Below are 20561 nucleotides of genomic sequence, written 5' to 3'. Positions count from 1 at the left end.
CTGGTGTCCAGTACCTTAGTGATCCAGTCCCTGGTGTCAAGTACCTTAGTGATCCAGGTCCTGGAGTCCAGTACTTTAGTAATCCAGTCCCTGATGTCCAGTACTTTATTGATCCAGGCCCTGGAGTCCAGTACTTTAGTGATCCAGGGCTCTGGTGTCAAGTACTTTAGTGATCTAGGCCTTGGGACCAGTTTAGTGTTTCCGGTGTCCAGTACTTTAGTGATCCAGGCCCTGGTGTCCAGTACTTTAGTGATCCAGGCCCTGGTGTCCAGTTTAGTGTTTCTGGTGTCCAGTACTTTAGTGATCCAGGTCCTGGTGTTTAGTACCTTAGTGATACAGGCCCTGGTGTCTACTTTAGTGTTTCTGTTGTCCAGGACCTTTGTGATCCAGGCCTCGGTGCTGTGCTTAGCCAGGTTGACTCGGGGGACCAAGAGCAACTCATGTTGTACCTGATCCAGAAGCTTCTGAAGGAGTGCCTGGCCATGTTTTGGGCCCTGCAACGCTTGCAGCCCTACCTGTATGGACATATCATCACCATGGTGATGGACCACAACCCCCTGAGTTGGCTGCACACGGTGTCTGGTACGAACAAAAGGTTGCTATGCTGTAACCTTTCCCTCCAGCAGTATGACTTTACAGTGAAGCATAAAAAGGGCAGCGAGCATGGCAAAGCAGACGGATTATCCCGGCAGGGCGAGCCCGCAGAGGTGCGCATGGAAGAGTACCGAGGGGTCCTGCCTCCATAGCGCATGGGGAGGTCTCAGTAAATATTAAGTATTTCCTACTGTTCTAGTTACACATGCAGATCCCCTGTTGCTCCTACCTCAAATTGGTTTGTGTATTTTAACACTGAGCCTCAAGCTGCAGCCCCCTCTTTCCCCCTCCCTCTTTCTCCCTGTTGGAATGGCACATAGCTGCAGTCTCTCTGCCTGTGGGTAATTTGATCCCACTCTTTCCCCCCTCCTTCGGGAATGTGGCTTATGACCAGCTAAAATCAGACTATGTTTGAAACACATGTCTCCTTTGCTCATTCCAACTTGAATATAACAACACAGAATAACCATAGAGGCAGGAATCTCATATTTTGGAACCTACATCCTTAAAGCTACACCCAGCAACGTTTGACGACTTCTGCGACCACCAGAAATTGAGAAACGGATTTCTGCCAGTCCATACCAGACAAAACATGATCTGTTTGGACTTAAATTGAAGATAATTTCGTAAGAAAACATATAATACTTCTGTCGTCACTCTTGGAGCCTCGCAGTGATGGCGCTTATAAGTTTTTAATAACTTTCAAAAGGGGAGTACATTCCCTAGCTCTGCCCACCCAGTGAGGTCAACCAGGAAAAGGCATAAGACTAGGATCGATCAGGAAGTTGTCATTTGCCCAGGATGCTGTACTGATAGACCATTTTCCCTTGGGGAAGGCGCCCTTCCCCCTCCTCCACATGTCATGCCATAGACTCATAAGTGTAAGTTCTTATTTTAATCCACTTTATTTTGTAATTGTCTGTATATACTGTATCTTGTCTCTTTTTGTAAACACTGCCTATCCTTTCTGGATTGAATCTATAAATTTACTCATTTCATTTCTCCTTGCTCTATAATATACCGCCACGACCTTTACGCTACCGTGTGGGTTGGCTCGTGACCCGCAGTGGCATACCGTCAATAGTAGCAGACCACGCAGCTGCTATGGGGCCCGGACAGGTGAGGGGGCCCGGATGGGTGAGGGGACCCACGACGGCCGCTGCGGTTTGGCAGCTGTGCTGTGCTGACACAGTACTATCTCCTTTAATTAAATGTAAGCGACGGCCGCTGTATACCCCCTTGAAGCTCCCCTTTCCTTGTTTCCTGGTCAGCAGTTGGCTGAAGTCTCTGGCTGGATTTGCATAAGACTGCCACGCCTCCTGGCAGCCAGAGAGCAGCATTCCACGTGCATTGCAGGAAGCAGAAAACATTCATGAGCCTCTCTCACTCAGGGAGAGGGTGGACACACACACAAGACGGTGAGCCTGGCTGGGGGTGGATTTTTTTTGTTAAATGTGTCCCCTCACTGTGCTGGCAGCCTGGCACTTTGCACCTTAGGGAGGGGGGCCCGGCTGCACGCACTGTGGTGGGTGGAGGGGGCCCTGCATGCACTGCAGGTGTGTGTGTGGATTCCTCTGTGCTTCTGTGGCTGGGCCTCTCCTGACGTCATCTGTGCTGCTGTGGCTGCCTCTCCTGACATACTCTGTGCTGCAGTGGCTTCCTCTACTGGCATCCCTTGTGCTGCTGTGGCTGGCTCTCCTGACATCCTCTGTGCTTTTGTGTCCGGCTCTCCTAATATCCTTTGTTTTGCTGTGGCTGGCTCTCCTGACATTCTCTGTGCTTTTGTGGCTGGCTCTCCTGACATTCTCTGTGCTTTTGTGGCTGGCTTTCCTGACATCCTCTGTTCTGCTGAGGCAGGCTCTCAAGACATCCTCTGTGCTTCTGTGGCTTGGCCTCTCCTGAAATCCTTTGTGCTGCTGTGGCAGGCTCTCCTGACATCCTCTGTGATGCTTTGGTAGGCTCTCCTGACATCCTTTGTGCTGCTGTGGCTGGCTCTCCTGATATCCTGTATGCCACTGTGGCTGACTCTCCTGACATCCTCTGTGCTGCTGTGGCTGGTTCTCCTGACATCCTCTGTGCTGCTGTGGCTGGTTCTCCTGACATCCTTTGTGCTTCTGTGGCTGGCTCTTCTGACATAATCTGTGCTGCTGTGGTTGTCTCTCCTGAGATCCTCTGTGCTGCTGTGGCTGTCTCTCCTGACATCCTCTGTGCTTTTATCTCTGACTTTCCTGAAATCCTCTGTGATGCTTTGGTAGGCTCTCCTGACATCCTCTGTGCTGCTGTCGATAGCTCTCCTGATATCCTGTATGCTGCTGTGGCTGGCTCTCTTGACATCCTCTGTGCCTTTGTAGCTGGCTTTCCTGACATCCTCCATTCTGCTGTGGCAGGTTCTCAAGACATCCTCTGTGCTTCTGTGGCTGGCTCTCCTGGCACCCTTTGTTTTGCTGTGGCTGGCTCTCCTGATATCCTCTGTGCTTCTGTGGCTGGGTCTCTCTTGACGTCATCTATGCTGCTGTGGCTGGCTCTCCTGACATCCTCTGTGCTGCTGTGGATAGCTCTCCTGATATCTTGTATGCTGCTGTGGCTGGCTCTCCTGACATCCTTTGTGCTGCTGTGGCTGGCTCTTCTGACATCCTCTGTGCTGCTGTGGCTGTCTCTCCTGAGATCCTCTGTGCTGCTGTGGCTGTCTCTCCTGACATCCTCTGTGCTTTTGTGGCTGACTCTCCTGACATCTTTTGTTCTGCTGTATCTAGCTCTCCTGACATCCTCTGTGCTGCTGTGGTTGTCTCTCCTGAGATCCTCTGTGCTGCTGTGGCTGGCTCTCCTGACATCCTCTGTGCTTTTGTGGCTGACTCTCCTGACATCTTTTGTTCTGCTGTAGCTAGCTCTCCTGACATCCTCTGTGCTACTGTGTCTGGCTTTCCTGACATCCTCTGTGCTGCTGTGGCTGGCTCTCCTGACATCCTCTGTGCTGCTGTGGCTGGATGTTTGACCTATAACATGCATGCCTGGAGTTAAGAGCACCTGTTGATTTTTTTTTTTTTTTTTTTTTTGGGGGGGGGGGGGGGGCATTCAGACTTTTGCTATGGGGCCCCATGATTTCTATGTACGCCCCTGGTGACCCGATATTGATTTTAATGTAGAACGAGGAGCTGGTGGCAGCAAAGTGTTTTGGCATATTTGACGGAACGGAGGTTTTATGTGTGTATTACCCGACCTGGGTCTGGGGACATACATACCGCCCTCACTGCAGAGTGGCCAGTAGCCAGTCCATGGCAAGGCAGCCTTTCTGGCAGCTACTTATCTTAGGTGTAGTTCCTTGGCTGACCTGAGCGTAAGGGGGCACCAGAGAGCTGCAATTTCCAAAACCGGAACTGAAGGTGGAGACTAAAGTTGTGGGTGGATATAGGACCCAAGACCACTAATAAATAGTAAATTTGTGACCATTGGTGAGATATAATAAATCCATGACAACTGGGGGCAACCTCACACATCCCCAGTTCATGACAGATATCTTCACTCCTAGAGGGCCCAGGTGGTAGATATTGTTGCCATGTTTCTTATTGTGATTTTATCTATACAGAGATGAAACATGGCATGGATAGCATAATCTATCTGAAGAGTTGGAAAGGTTCTGCCAGCGTTACGGTGATGTGGGTGAATGCGTTCTGTTCATCTCTTTGCTACAATGCCAAAAATATATCTCCCATAGTTATTAGATCAATGCAAATCCCAATCTCAATCTCTGACCATTGGCTCCAAAGGGTCTAATAAGATTATTTGATCAGAGGAAGCTCTGTCCCTGGGAAAGGTACTTCCCTGCCTTTGTGTAAACAGATGTCAGTCTGGTTGTCTTCTTCATAGCAAGTCTCCCTGTTGCATTTACATGGTCACTGCAAGAGACCTCTACTTCAATGGAGGTTACATTGTTAGTTCTTTCCCTCTTCCAGTTTCTCTCTTCCCAGCTAATTAATTAACCTCATGTGGTCCATGTGAAGGGGATGTGTCCCCTTATCTTGAGATGTCTTATGGATTTTAATTTCTCTGACACCATTGTACACCATTGGATGTATGAAGCTCCTGTGCGTACTTATGTGTTTCCATGGTTGCAGATTCTGCTCATGCAGTAACATTTTCCTTTCTTCCTGGTCTCCTTTCCCACATTACACTGATGACAGCTGGTCTTTTTCAATCATTTTGCAGATATTTTGCTTCATGTATTTTGCAGTGACTTCAAGTTATTTCCTGTCTTATTCTCCAGTCACATCCAGAGCTGCATTCAATAATTCTACCAATCATTGGGTCACTAAGCCCACTGCTGGCCCAGGAGGCAAGAGACGATGGTGGAGACTGGAGCGAGGACTGGTGAGAAGGTGAAGACTGCAAAATCGTCATCAGCTCATCCTCCATCTGCTCGTAGATCTGCTTAATGTGTCCGTGACGAGACCTCTCATTCTGCGGCCGTCCTGCGCTTCCTCTCCCCGTGGCGCAGGGTTATGAATGATGAATATTGTGTAGTATCAGATGTTCAGCGTTGAACGGTGGCCAGCGTGATGGGATGTGTGACCCTCACAAGGAACGTCCCGGCCGCGCTGCACTCAATCTTCTGCTTCATGTCTCGCTTGTCAAGACAAGGACATTTACGTATTAGTCATGAGAAAGTCCAAAACCGGGAAGAACGATCCTGGGTGTCTGTCATGGAGGTGAAAGTGAAGGAGCAGCAGTGCCCCCGGCACGTGAGCCGCTGATCCTTTATCATTTTATCACTGATTTCATTGGGGAGTGAGAAGCATTTTCACTAGGGCAGACCACATTAAATGGCGACTCTAGAAGAAAAGCCACCAAGGAACCATTCCGTGATTGATCTGACGGTCTTACTTTCTATTCAACATAACGTTCTGCAGCACCTGAGGTCTGTGCTGGAAGACAAATTCAGCTCTGCTACATCTGTGTGACCTGCAGGAAAATGGGAAATCATCAAATTATAGGCGCACTTGGACTTAGTAAGAGAAGACATTTCCCAAGAGGTCTGAGTAGTTGAAGGTCCATTAATTGCAGACTGTGCATCCAACCCCTTCACTCCCGGAGCTTTTCGATTTTTCGTTTTCGTTTTTCGCTCCTCTTCTTTCCAGAGCCATAACTTTTTTTATTTTTCTGTCTATATGGCCATATGAGGGCTTATTTTTTGCAGGACGAGTTGTACTTTTAAATGACACCATTGGTTTTACTATGTCGTGTACTCGAAAACGGGAAAAAAATTCCAAGTGCGGTGAAAGTGCAAAAAAAGTGCAATCCCACACTTGTTTTTTGCTTGGCTTTTTTGCTAGGTTCACTAGATGCTAAATCGTACCTGCCATTATGATTCTCCAGGTCATTACGAGTTCATAGACACCTAACATGTCTATGTCCTCTTTTATCTAAGTGGTGAAAGAAAATTCCAAAGTTTGCTAAAAAAAGCGCAATTTTTCGAGACCCGCAGCGTGTCCATTTTTTGTGATCTGCGGTCGGGTGACAGCTTATTTTTTCCGTGCCGGGCTGACGTTTTTAATGAAACAACGTTTGTGCCGATACGTTCTTTTGATCGCCCGTTATTGCATTTTAATGCAATGTCGTGGCGACAAAAAAAACGTAATTCTGGCGTTTTAAATTTTTTTCTCGCTACGCCGTTTAGCGATCGGGTTAATGCTTTTATTTATTGATAGATCGGGTGATTCTGAACCCGGCAATACCTAATATGTGGGGTTTTTTTTACTGTTTTATTTTGATTGGGGTGAAAGGGGGGTGATTTGAACTTTTAGGTTTTTTTCATTTTTAAACTTTTTTTTTTTTTTAACTTTTGGCATGCTTCAATAGCCTCCATAGGAGGCTAGGAGCATGCGCAACCCGATCGGCTCTGCTACATATGGGCGATGAGCAGATCGCCCATATGTAGCAAATTTATTCCTGTGCTTTCAGCGCCGACCACCGGGTGGCGCTGAAAGCCATATGCCTGGAACAACCATAGAGGTCTCTATGAGACCTGTGGTTGTCCAGGCAATGCGTCGCCTACCCCCGATCACGTGACGGGGTCGGCGATGAGCTCATTTCTGGCCCGGTGGCTGGAAATGCTATTTAAATGCCCGCTGTCAGCTTTGACAGCGGGATTTAACTAGTTAATAGGCGCGGGCGGATGGCAATAACGCTCGCGCCTATTGCGGGCACATGTCAGCTGTTCATAACAGCTGACATGTTGCGGCTTGGAGGTGGGCTCATCGCCGGAGCCCACCTCAAAGCGGGGGAACTTACCGATGACGTACTATTCCGTCATCGGTAAGGAAGGGGTTAAAAGTATCCAAGCCTCCATAGAGGATGAGGTTATAGGTTCATGAACACAGAATAATATGGGAAACGTGGACTTATCACAGAATGACAAGACCTGTGATGTGACAAATTGTTACAATGAGAAAGAAAAAGCATTACTGGAATATATGCACACCACATTATTATACAAAAATATTTATAAATTTTATTGATCCACAATTAGGCCTGTTTCACATTTCCGTTTTTTTACGTCAGTCAAAATCCGCCAGTTTGTGAAAATAACGGATCCGTCCCTTTTTTGGCGGATCCGCTTTTTTCCCCCATAGACTTGCATTAGTGGCGGATGTTGACTGACATTCGTCCGTTGGTTCCATTTTTGACGGATCCGTGAGAATTGTAGCGGTTCCCGGGCAGAACAGATGGACCCTGAAACATTTTTTTGGCTTGACGGTCCCCTATTTTGAAGTGCGCATGCCCGGAAGCTTTGCTCCGGGAAACATTTTAACCATGAAATACCGTCCTGGGATCGGCGAAAAAGTCTCTCCTTTTCCAGGCCGCGGTCGCTTTAAATTACGGCACTTTGTATCTTCCGCGGATCCGTCCGAAAAGGTGGTCCGATGACATCCGTATGTCGCTAAACGGAGATGGATCAGTTGTTTTTTTACCTTTGGCGGATTTCAGCTGACCACCGACATCGGAAATGTGAAACAGGCCTTCCATATAAACCACAATTAAAAAAAAAAAACATAAGAACCATGTCCACTCAAATAACAATACATGAATAAACCAATATATAGATAATGATAATACCAGGACCTACACTCAGAGGCTCATGGGGCACAAGGGATAGGGATAAAGGGATATATGAACATCCCTTATCCAAGCAGCAGGGGTAACCCATAAATGGAAAACAGATACAGGGAGCCCCAGAGAGACGGAAGCCCCAAAAGTAGCCTAAAATCCATGTCTGGTGATGACACAAAATTCCCCAAGAGAAAATTCCCTTAATAGGGAGAGATAGAAACCTCTCATAAACGCCCTATAATAAACATGGGAGGCATACAAATTACCCAGAGAGAGAAAGGTCCGTAGTTGCTCTCATAGATCAGGATCCTGAGTGGAGACAGACGTGGCCCCACGCATATCGCCCCTACAGGAGGGGCTTTGTCCTGTAGTCACCACTAGGGGGAGCTCCCTGTATACAGAGATACATGATAAGATTCTGTCTGCAGTCACCACTAGGAGGCGTTCCCTGTATACAGAGATACAGGATAAGATCATGTCTGCAGCCACCACTAGGGGGAGCTCACTCTATACAGAGATACATGATAAGATTCTGTTTTCAGTCATCACTATGGGGAGCTCCTTGCATACAGAGATACAGGATAAGATCCTGTCTGTAGTCACCACTAGGGGGAGCTCCCTGTATACAGAGATACATGCTAAGATTCTGTCTGCAGTCACCACTAGGAGGAGTTCCCTGTATACAGAGATACATGATAAGATCCTGTCTGCAGCCACCACTAGGGGGAGCTCCCTGTATATAGAGTTACATGATAAGATCCTGTCTGCAGTCACCACTAGGGGGAGCTCACTGTATACAGAGATACATGATAAGATTCTGTCTGCAGTCACTACTACGGGGAGCTCCCTGTATGCAGAGATGCACAATAAGATTCTGTCTGCAACCACCACTAGGGGGAGCTCCCTGTATACAGAGATACATGATAGCATCCTGTCTGCAGCCACCACTAGGGGGAGCTCCCTGTATACAGAGATACTGTCTGCAGTCACTACTAGGCGGAGCTCCCTGTATAAAAAACACCCTTATTCACATTCACGCCACTTGGCAAGTGAAAAGGTTTTAAATACTAGAGTAGGGACTGTCCCACAAGGGTTGCCGTGACGTGGCGGGATGGCTTGTACATTATTTTGATCAAAATTATGTTTACTAAATACCCTTATTATTATTACCTTTATGCATTATTTGTAGTATATTTTTTTACTTTTAGTTCAGGATATTTGTGTTTTTTGCTTTTTGGAGCTCCCTGTATGCAGAGATACACGATAAGATTCTGTCTGCAGCCACCACTAGGCGGAGCTCCCTGTATACAGAGATACACGATAAGATCCTGTCTGCAGCCACCACTAGGGGGAGCTCCCTGTATATAGAGATACATGAAAAGATTCTGTCTGCAGCCACTACTAGGGAGAGCTCTCTGTATACAGAGATACATGATAAGCTTCTGTCTGCATTCACTACTAGGGGGAGCTCCTTGTATGCAGAGATACACGATAAGATTCTGTCTGCAACCACCACTAGGGGGAGCTCCCTGTATATAGAGATACATGAAAAGATTCTGTCTGCAGCCACTACTAGGGAGAGCTCTCTGTATACAGAGATACATGATAAGCTTCTGTCTGCATTCACTACTAGGGGGAGCTCCTTGTATGCAGAGATACACGATAAGATTCTGTCTGCAACCACCACTAGGGGGAGCTCCCTGCATACAGATTTTTTAAAGGTCAATGTAACATCGGTAAGCTTGTGAGCTCCCTCTAGTGGATGCTGCAGGAAATCTGAATGATTTGGAGCTTTGATTAGTAGGAAATCTTATTAAGAAGGTAAACCGTTAAATATTCCTGAAATACAGAGAAGCAGACATGTCTCCTGTTTGGGAACATGAACTCCCAGAACTCTTGCATAATGTCAGAGTAGAAGAGTTTGCTTTCCATCAGCTGATCTGTCTTGCAGCAGACGTTATTTTAAAGGCCTCACTTGTGTCTGTTGAACTGCAGCACAGTATTAAGAAATTACCCCCCCACCACCACCCAAAATTAAAAAAGAACTTTTATTTAAACCACCTGTTCGGCATTGTTAGTGGACATTGATGCTGTCAAGTCCCTGAGCCTCTTAAGCCAAAACAAGTCATTAAGTAGATGGTGAATTAGAGGTTTAGACATGGTCGATAGGAGCCCTCGATGATCAATGGGTCTCCACCTCTGATGAAGTGACGCTCCTCGGACGACCCCATGCATCACTTGACTGTGCTTCCCTCACTCCATCTAATTAATACTGAGCGATCGCAGGCCCGGCTCAGCGCTGAGAGGACATCAGTAGGTAGAACCATTAATAATAATCCTCCGCAGCGCTTCGCATTGTACAATCGTCAGCCTGAAACTTACTGTAATCTTCACAAAAAAGAAAAAAAAAAAGGGAATTTATTATTTTTTTTAATTCAGCTGATTGGAAATTCGTACGAGCAGTTGAAAGAGAGAAAAACAAGGTCCTCCTGGGTGAAGAGGGCAAATCATGCCGGCGTGTATGCTGAGTGACAGACATTTTAGTACTAGCAGGGGACCGTATTTTAAAAGGTCACCGAAAACTTTTGGCTCGGGAACCCCTGACAAACAATGAACTTTCCATATATTTATTTGCCCATTTCTTTGTTTTTACAGCAAGCAGAATAAATGAGTTAAATGACGTTGTGGAGGCCTGCACATTGTCAGCACAGGTTATAAGTCACTATTAAACCCCCATCACATCAGCCCCAAACCCGGTCCAGGCAAGAGGCTGAGAGTTATTTGCATTCTTTATGTCATAAAAAATCATATCCTTTTACCTAAGACTTGTTTCTTTATTAAACGCAGCCACAAGAGTATTTAGCTCTGGCAAAGAAAAAAAAAAGTTTCTCTGTAGAACTTTGAGCCTGCGAGAAAAAAAAAAGCATCAGTCCCAGTTGAACGTATCTGGGCGTCCACTCAAGAAACACACATTACTTTTAAATAAGATTAGCCTTTATATTCTGCTGCTTAACGTAAAACTTCTCATGTCATTCTCTCATTTTAGGTAAACTCGAATGTAATTCTGCACTCAAAGACAAAAATCAAAACGAAAATACAAAAAAGTGATCTTACAGAAGTGGGTTAATTGGCTAAATTGATACATTTAAGTATGGTTTGCTAGAAAAATCAGCAAACTTTCTGCTCTTGACAATAAATCAATGAATCAAGATCAATGTAAATATCTGAACAAACTAATGTAACAAGTGGTTTCTGCAAATTCCGCACAAAATGACACTTCTATTAGTGTCTTCAGATTATTCTTCCCTTCATTAACAGTGTCCTTGGTACTTAGTAGATGCCTTCTGGCTGTTGTGACCTGCTGTCCTTCTGGCTGTTGTGACCTGCTGTCCTTCTGGCTGTTGTGACCTGCTGTCCTTCTGACTGTTATGACCTGCTGGCCTTCTGGCTGTTATGACCTGCTGGCATTCTTGCTTTTATGACCTGCTGCAAATGTGATACATATCCAGACACCATCTTCAGGCTCCATTCCTGAGGACTCATAGGGAAAGGCTTCCATGTCACTATGGTTTTCTGTAAAGACATTTTTCCAAGTTGTTCTTTTCGGCAGATGACTAATTTTTCTTGCAGACAATACTGATCTATAGGGACTTTTTTCTACTTTTATCTAATTGTTCCACAGAATAGAATCTCAGAGGTGGCTTTTCTTGTGCTTTTGGGTTGCACTCATTGGAGTTCAGGCATATTTAGCACCTTAGGCCGGGATCACACATGCGAGAAACACGGCCGAGTCTTGCATGTTAATACCCAGCACTGGCACTCAGGAGTGGAGCGTGCTGCTCCATGTATTGCTATGCAGTCGCACGCTCTGATCCGAGTGCTGGCAGCCGTGTCGGGTATTAACATGCGAGACTCGGCCGTGTTTCTCGCATGTGTGATCCCGGCCTTACTGTGCAAACTAATAACTTAGTGTTTGCTACCACCAGATCTTTTGGCAGGTCTCTTGCAGTCTCTTGAGGGTTTTTGATCACCTGTTTTCTCAGGAATCTGATGGCAGCCGGTGACCACTTCCTCCTCCTGCCACGTCCAGGTGTTGTAGTCAGTGCTCCTATGTGACTGCTGCCTCCAGCTGTATCTCTAGGAACGGTCAGTGTCACTGTATCTATTTGTATCCTCCTTGTTTGTATAAAGCTGGTTTCACATTAGCGTTTCTGTGCGCAGCGTATGATCTGCATACAGTTAGGTCCATATATATTTGGACAGAGACAACATTTTTCTAATTTTGGTTCTAGACATTACCACAATGAATTTTAAACAAAACAATTCAGATGCAGTTGAAGTTCAGACTTTCAGCTTTCATTTGAGGGTATCCACATTAAAATTGGATGAAGGGTTTAGGAGTTTCAGCTCCTTAACATGTGCCACCCTGTTTTTAAAGGGACCGAAAGTAATTGGACAATTGACTCCAAGGCTATTTCATGGACAGGTGTGGGCAATCCCTTCGTTATGTCATTCTCAATTAAGCAGATAAAAGGCCTGGAGTTGATTTGAGGTGTGATGCTTGCATTTGGAAGGTTTTGCTGTGAAGGAAACAAGCGGTCAAAGGAGCTCTCCATGCAGGTGAAACAAGCCATCCTTAAGCTGAAAAAAACATCTGAGAAATGACTACAACATTAGGAGTGGCAAAATCTACAGTTTGGTACATCCTGAGAAAGAAAGAAAGAGCACTGGTAAACTCATCACTGCAAAAAGACCTGAGCGCCCACGGAAGACAACAGTGGTGGATGATCGCAGAATAATCTCCATGGTGAAGAGGAACCCCTTCTCAACAGCCAACCAAGTGAACAACATTCTCCAGGAGGTAGGCGTATCAATATCCAAATCTACCATAAAGAGAAGACTGCATGAAAGTACTGTAAATACAGAGGGTTCACTGCATGGTGCAAGCCACTCATAAGCATCAAGAATCAAAAGGCTAGACTGGACTTTGCTAAAAAACATGTAAAAAAGCCAGCACAGTTCTGGAAGAACATTCTTTGGACAGATGAAACCAAGATCAACCTCTACCAGAATGATGGAAAGAGAAAAGTATGGCGAAGGCGTGGTATAGCTCATGATCCAAAGCATACCACATCATCTGTAAAACACGGCGGAGGCAGTGTGATGGCTTGGGCATGCATGGCTGCCAGTGGCACTGGGTCACTAGTGTTTATTGATGATGTGACACAGGACAGAAGCAGCCGAATGAATTCTGAGGTATTCAGAGCCATACTGTGTGCTCAGATCCAGCCAAATGCAGCCAAACTGATTGATCGTCCTTTCATACTACAGATGGACAATGACCCAAAACATAAAGCCAAAGCAACCCAGGAGTTTATTAAAGCAAAGAAGTGGAATATTCTTGAATGGCCAAGTCAGTCACCTGATCTCAACCCAACTGAGCATGCATTTCACTTGTTAAAGACTTAACTTCAGACAGAAAGGCCCACAAACCAACAGCAACTGAAAACCACCGCAATGAAGGCCCGGCAGAGCATCAAAATGGAGGAAACACCGTGTATGGTGATGTCCATGAGTTCAAGACTTCAGGCAGTCATTGCCAACAAAGGGTTTTCAACCAAGTACTAGAAATGAACATTTTATTTACAATTATTTAATCTGTCCAATTACTTTTGGTCCCTTTAAAAACAGGGTGGCACATGTTAAGGAGCTGAAACTCCTAAACCCTTCATCCAATTTTAATGTGGATACCCTCAAATGAAAGCTGAAAGTCTGAACTTCAACTGCATCTGAATTGTTTTGTTTAAAATTCATTGTGGTAATGTCTAGAACTAAAACTAGAAAAATGTTGTCTCTGTCCAAATATATATGGACCTAACTGTAGATGCGCATGCGTCATGCGTACATATCTTTAACATGTTGTACGCAGGGACATGCATTTGCATCTGGATGCGTACGCATACATCTTTCGCGGTGTGCTGCAAATGCAGCATGTTGCATTTTTTGAAGCGTAAATTATGCGCAGCCATGCATATGAGGATGATTGCATCAAAACAAAGCATTAATGTCTATTGGAACACATTGTTACGCAAGGACATGCGTACGCATACGTTTGATATGAATGCATACTTCAGTCTGAACATGTCCAGGAACTGGTTTCAGCCACTCCTAAAACAAAGGGATATAAAAGGACAGCCCAGCCTTCAACTTCGACAATGCAACTGAGTGCAGCAGCCCAGCCTAAAACTTCCACCATGCAGCCAATTTCAGCACCCCAGGAACAGGAAAAAAACACAGAGGAACCAGCAAAACGAAGGCCAGGAAAAGAAAAGTAGCGAAGAAACATTAGCCACCCCCTCCACCCTCACCTCTTAATGTGTATTTGTTTTCAAGTCTGCCCACACCTTCCCTTGGTTCTCTCCCATCCAATGTGTCAATCCCTTCCAACTTGTATTCCACTCCTAATGTGTCCTCTTCCCCCAATGTGTCCTCTGCCAATGTTTCTGACCCAATCCTCCAATTGACTGCCACTTCCCCTGTAACAACTTCCCCAACCACTCCTAGCCTACCTACACCCCCCAGGTCCACAATGCAATTCCCTCCCGTAGACCCCGAAAGTAAATCCCATTATTTTTATTTTTTTTTTATGTATTTGTTAAATTTCAAATTGTTTCATTATTGCTATTAAAAATTCTTTTGTTTCACAATACCTGTCTCCCTGTGTTTTTCTTTATCTCTATATTTAAACATGTGTGTATTGTTGGGTGAAGTATTAACGGGTGTTACAGTCAAGGTGTTTATTATTAAAGTGACAGTCAAGGTGTTAGTATTAAAGTCAGCAAACATTACAGGTACATAAGATTACAAGTACAGTTTACTTATCAGCTTAAACCATTTCGTCTTACCATGCCATAAGTCCAATATCCAAAACAAAGTAGGCAGCAAATTTATCCCTTATTTGGGCTACTTCCACTATAGTCCTCACCTGGTGATCTTGGGATTTCTGCAATGTGGTATTAACAGGTTCCTCAAGTTCTAAGTTGGGTTGCGCTTTTGCCAGGATGTAATTGTGCATAACACACGCTTTCATAACCTCATCAATTGTCTCAATTTTAAGATTGATAGTCAGCAATATAAAGTCCAGAAATAGAAGGCAAGCACCATCACAATAGTCCACACATCCGAACCATCATACGTGTATAAGAGAGACGCAGCCGGCGTCTGTTTTACCCTTAGGTGCAGATTCATGGAAAATGAGCTAATCCACTTAGCAAAAAATAGTAGAAAAGAATGGCACTCACCGGGTAGTGTAGTCAAGGCTTTTTGTAAAAGCATGTCAGCGGGAGAACGGGTGCAAAAAGAAAATGGCAATGACGGTCGTTTCGCGCAGCAAAGGCGCTTCCACAGGTTACATGGTGAGCTGCAGCCGGCCAAGAAGGAAATACCCACAACCAGAAGTCAGGACCCCTCCCACCGCTGCCGCTCACCTGCTGAGCAATCACCAATGCAACAGAAAAATACATGGTTCACATGAATGAAAACAAAAATACATAATGCATACAATGGTACCATAAATAAAAAAGGAAAAAAAGAAAGCAAACCAAAAAAGGCAAAAAATAACTATTCACAAAAATTTTTTTTTTGTTTTACAAAAAAAATTTTTTTTACAAAATTTTCTTTTTTCACAAAAAAAACAGACATATCAATCCTCTCATTAAGTCCCGTACGCTCTAAAGCACGGGTTTGCATAATCCACCTGGCCTCTCGTTTCAGTAAATTCCTATTCAAATCACCTCCCCATGGAGGTAAAGTAACCCTTTCTATGCCAGCAAATGATAATGCATTGGGATTGACACCGTGTGCTTCTCTCATATGGTTAATAAGTCTAGGGACCCCTTTACCTGTCAAAATAGAATTGAAGTGCTCCCTAAACCTAACATAAAGAGGACGTATAGTTTTCCCTATATAAAAAAACTTACAGGGACAAAATAAAACATAAACAACATGAGTAGTTTTACAAGAAATAAAATCAGTGACATAATGATTTACCGCCCCTGAACTCAAACAACGGTCAAGAATATGATGAGAACAAAACGGACAATGCCCACATCGATAATTACCTTTCGGGGACATCGAATTGAGCCAACTACTATGTGGGTCTTCCATACGGTTATGTACAAGAATATCCTTTAAACTGACACTTTTCTTACAAGCAAAAAGGGGTCCTCTCTCCACCACTTCTGATAAATCAGTATCATGACTCAAAATGTGCCAATTTTTACGGATTGCAGACCTAACTGCCCCATCCATAGGACCAAAATCAAATGAAAAAACAAACCTTTTTTCATCTTTCTTGCAGTTAACGCTTTTATTCATCTCACCGCTAGAATTCTGATTAAACCTGGTCTGTGTTTTTTTAACAGGTTTTCGGGGTAACCCCTCTTCAAAAATCTGTTATATAATTCTCGCGATTGGTCAATAAAGCCTTTTTGGGTATTATTTATACGTTTTAGTCTAAGAAACTGACTATATGGTAAAGAATTTTTCATGTGAAAAGGGTGATAGCTATCATAGTGAAGCATGGCATTAGTGGATGACGGTTTACGAAAAACTGAAGTAAAGAGAGAACCCTCTCTTACCTCTAAGAGAACGTCCAAAATTTCAATTGAGCTTGAGCAAGAGTTTGGAACACAAATTTGGCATTTTACTGGAAAAGGAGATGAAGCTTTTTTGGACTAACAACTCTCTCAGTTCTTATATAGACTGTGGCCGTGTGCCTCGGGGTTTAAGAATTTGTGAGGACATATCACATTTTAAAGATACTGTAACCCTAATTTCAAGACTGAATGGGACAACATTTTTCTGGAGTGTTCCCAGAAATTTTTACAACTGGTTATAAAGTATAACGTGCAGTGCTATGATGATCTGAACAAGGACATAACTAAAACCAAGGAGGACTTGAAGTCCCGCCTAACTGAACAGTGGTCGGTTTTAAATAAAAAAAAATGGACACTAAACTTATTCCAATTCAAGCAGATATCTAGCAGAAAAAAAAAGATAAATTTGTTAGAGATAAAGCTGACTTTGAATCAGGACATATCTTCACTTAGAATAAAGCGAATCGTGGCAGCGATAAGATTGGCCGGCCGCGCTTTAGGGGTAATAGGCGCCCCAGGAAATATCAAAAAAATCAGAGGGAATATCTAAATACTGATTCTGATTCCAGTTACTGTGACGACAACTCGGTGATGACCAATTTGAGAGATGATACATCGGTTTGTGAATCTGATACTGCACACACTTCGCAAAACAGATCCCTTTAGGCGGAGAACGAGATGAGGGGGCAAGAGGAGGAGGTGTTACGCCCCAGTACAAGAGGAAAATGGTGACTTGGAACAGGAAGGAGAGATAACCCTTCCAGATGAAATGGTGATCAATTTAACCGACCATCGTTTATCACCGGCTCACCTTTCTTTATTATCCAAAGGCTTGAATTTTTGCCTTCCCAGGGACTTTGATTTTGTGGACTTTAAGATCGACCTTTTTAAGGCAGTCAGAAAAATACATTTGCACAAATCTTTTTTGAAAAAATCTGATCTTGCCGCACCTGACGTGGTTAGCCCATGCACTGTGGGTCCATTGGGTTTTCTTGCGGACTCCAGTGCATTTGCAACCGTCAGGGAAGATGCGGCTTTATTAAACAGTTTATGTGAAGTAAATGCTTCCGCAGAAAACAAAGATGCAGGGGGTTTTGAATCTGTTAAACCTTTTAGGCGGGGTGTAAAATCTACATTTATGCCTCCAATTTCTCCAGGTAACGTGATTAATTTGTTTGAAACGCAGGTATTAAAGAATGTGGAGGCTTTGGTTTACAAGAGGGCTCCCTCTAATCTATCTCCTGAGGAAAAGCGAGCTTTGTCAGAGATCACCAAGTGGTCTGATGTTGTGGTAAGAACCGCAGATAAAGGTGGCAACACGGTGTTGTTACCAAGGTCACTCTATTTGAATGAAGCCACCAGACAACTTTCAGATGATAATACTTACATGAAACTTAAGAATGATCCCACAGGGAAATTTAAAAATGATCTTCGTTCATTTCTCAGGAGATATGTTGAATTAGGGCTCATCCCCAAGAAATTAGCAGAACGCTTGCTGCCGGAGTTCCCCGAAAAACCCTATCTATTGGTACTGTATGCCTAAAATACATAAGTCTATGTCTTGCCCTCCCGGCCGACCCATTGTGTCCGGGATAGGGTCTCTCACTGAACCTCTTTCCCAGTATATGGATTGGCTGCTTCGTCCTCTTCTTGGTGACATCCCCTCATATATAAAGGACACCAAAGATTTTTTGAAAGCTGTCAATGATTTTGAATGGCAGCCTGGTTTTTTTCTTGTGTCCATTGATGTGGAAAGTCTTCATACTAAGATTCCCAAGGATTTAGGGGTAGATGTGATAAGGGAAATTTTAGCCACAACGGACAAGGATGCTGCATTCATTGACTTTGTATGTGAGGGGATCCGTTTTGTTTTGAGGCACAATGCACTTAAATTTCAGAACACTTGGTACCTACAACAGGTCGGGACCGCGATGGGGACTCCGGTGGCGTGCACTTTCGCCAATCTTTTTTTGGCTGTTTTTGAAAACTGGCATATCTTCACTTTCCAACGTCTTTTTGAAGCACATCAAGATGTATATTAGATATGTGGATGATGTATTCACTGTGTGGGATGGCCCCCCAGATACATTTGACAATTTTGTGGAGTATCTTAATAATTTAGGTGACATGAATGTCATTCACTTCCAAATTTGGGGGCAGCTCAATTGAATTTCTTGACTTTCTCTTAGAGGTTAGAGAGGGTTCTCTCTTCTCTTCAGTTTTTTGGAAACCGTCATCCACTAATGCCATGCTTCACTATGATAGCTATCACCCTTTTTACATGAAAAATTCTTTACCATATAGTCAGTTTCTTAGACTAAAATGTATAAATAATACCCAAAAAGGTTTTATTGACCAATTGCGAGAATTATATAACAGATTTTTGAAGATGAGTTACCCCGAAAACCTGTTAAAAAAAACACAGACCAGGTTTAATCAGAATTCTAGCGGTGAGATGAATAAAAGGGTTAACTGCAAGAAAGATGAAAAAAGATTTGTTTTTTCGTTTGATTTTGGTCCTATGGATGGGGCAGTTAGGTCTGCAATCCGTAAAAATTGGCACATTTTCAGTCATGATACTGATTTATCAGAAGTGGTGGAGAGAGGACCCCTTTTTGCTTGTAGGAAAAGTGTCAGTTTAAAGGATATTCTTGTACATAAACGTATGGAAGTCCCACATAGTAATTGGCTCAATTCGATGTCCCCGAAAGGTAATTATCGATGTGGGCATTGTCCGTTTTGTTCTCATCATATTCTTGACCGTTCTTTGAGTTCAGGTGCGGTAACTCATTATGTCACTGATTTTATTTCTTGTAAAACTACTCATGTTTATGTTTTATTTCGTCCCTGTAAGCACTTCAATTCTATTTTGACAGGTAAAGGGGTCCCTAGACTTATTAACCATATGAGAGAAGCACACAGTGGCAATCCCAATGCATTATCATTTGCTGGCATAGAAAGGGTTACTTTACCTCCACGGGGAGGTGATTTGAATAGGAATTTACTGAAACGAGAGGCCAGGTGGATTATGCAAACCCGTGCTTTAGAGCGTATGGGACTTAATGAGAGGATTGATATGTCTGTTTTTTTGTGAAAATAGAAAAAAAATTTGTAAAAAAAAAAACCTTTTTTGTGAATAGTTATTATTTTTTGCCTTTTTTTGGTTTGTTTTCTCTTTTTTTTTTTTCCTTTTTTATTTATGGTACCATTGTATGCATTATGTATTTTTGTTTTCATTCATGTGAACTATGTATTTTTATGTTGCATTGTTGATTGCTCAGCCGGTGAGCGGCAGCGGTGGGAGGGGTCCTGACTTCTGGTTGTGGGTATTTCCTTCTTGGCCAGCTGCATTCTCCCGCTGACATGCTTTTACAATAAAGCCTTGACTACACTACCCGGTGATTGCCATTCTTTTCTACTATTTTTGCTATTTAAGATTGATAGATGTACCCAAAATGTGCCATTTAGATACCAGAAATCCAAAGGCACACTTCATAGTTCATTGTGTCCTTGTCAGTCGGTAGTTGTAAATCTTTTTGGTGTGATTCAAGTCCCGACTTGAGTACGGTTTTATGAGGTTGGCACACATTCGAAACACCTCATCCCCAACCACAACAAACGGCATTGGTGGGTCTTCAGTGTTCGGAAGAGGTCGTGGCTGTGTCATCGAAGCTCTGTTTCGACATCCTCGTGTACTTGGAAAAACTTTTGTGGGTTTTTACGCAGCTCTGTACAATGAGTGGTAGGCTCCACGGCTCTTTCGGACTTCAACAATGGGGTGTTGCCAAGAGCGACGACGAAGTCTTCTCAGTCTTTCTCTTCTTTCTTCTTCACAAGCCACAGCAAAGGCAACAGCCAATTTCAATTGCAAACCAAGATTAATAATGAAGCTCTCCACACTAAGATCCATCTTGCAGCTAGATAAAGCAGCAAAAAAGACAAGGATTTCATTAGTAAAGTGTGTCTATATATAGAAATCCCATGAGACACACCCATTGGGTGTCTGGTGTCAAGGAAACTCTACTGGAAAAGCATTGGAAATATCGAATGCATGCAAAGAAACAATGCAAACGCATGCAAAAACGCATACAAATGCATGCACACTAGGGTGTTTCATTTTGTATGGTAAAAATTAAAATGTCAAATTTTTGCAGACTTTGCTTACGCCCCGAGTCTCACTAATGTAAAGTACAATATATATGCCAA

General features: G+C 43.7%; 1 long non-coding RNA gene across 1 annotated transcript in view; it reads left to right on the top strand.

Annotated features, from left to right (window-relative positions):
- Positions 1-10907, top strand: part of LOC141092226 (uncharacterized) — a 90838-nt gene extending 79931 nt beyond the window's left edge. The window contains exon 3 of the long non-coding RNA XR_012232716.1: positions 10745-10907. This is a non-coding gene — a long non-coding RNA (uncharacterized lncRNA). The remainder of the gene's footprint in view (positions 1-10744) is intronic.
- Positions 10908-20561: the final 9654 nt, after the last annotated feature.

The sequence above is a fragment of the Dendrobates tinctorius genome, unplaced genomic scaffold (genome assembly GCF_039654945.1).
Source record: "Dendrobates tinctorius isolate UK_male_01 unplaced genomic scaffold, ASM3965494v1 ptg000058l, whole genome shotgun sequence".
NCBI classification, from domain to species: domain Eukaryota; kingdom Metazoa; phylum Chordata; class Amphibia; order Anura; family Dendrobatidae; genus Dendrobates; species Dendrobates tinctorius.
This window is presented reverse-complemented; position numbering and strand designations above follow the sequence as displayed.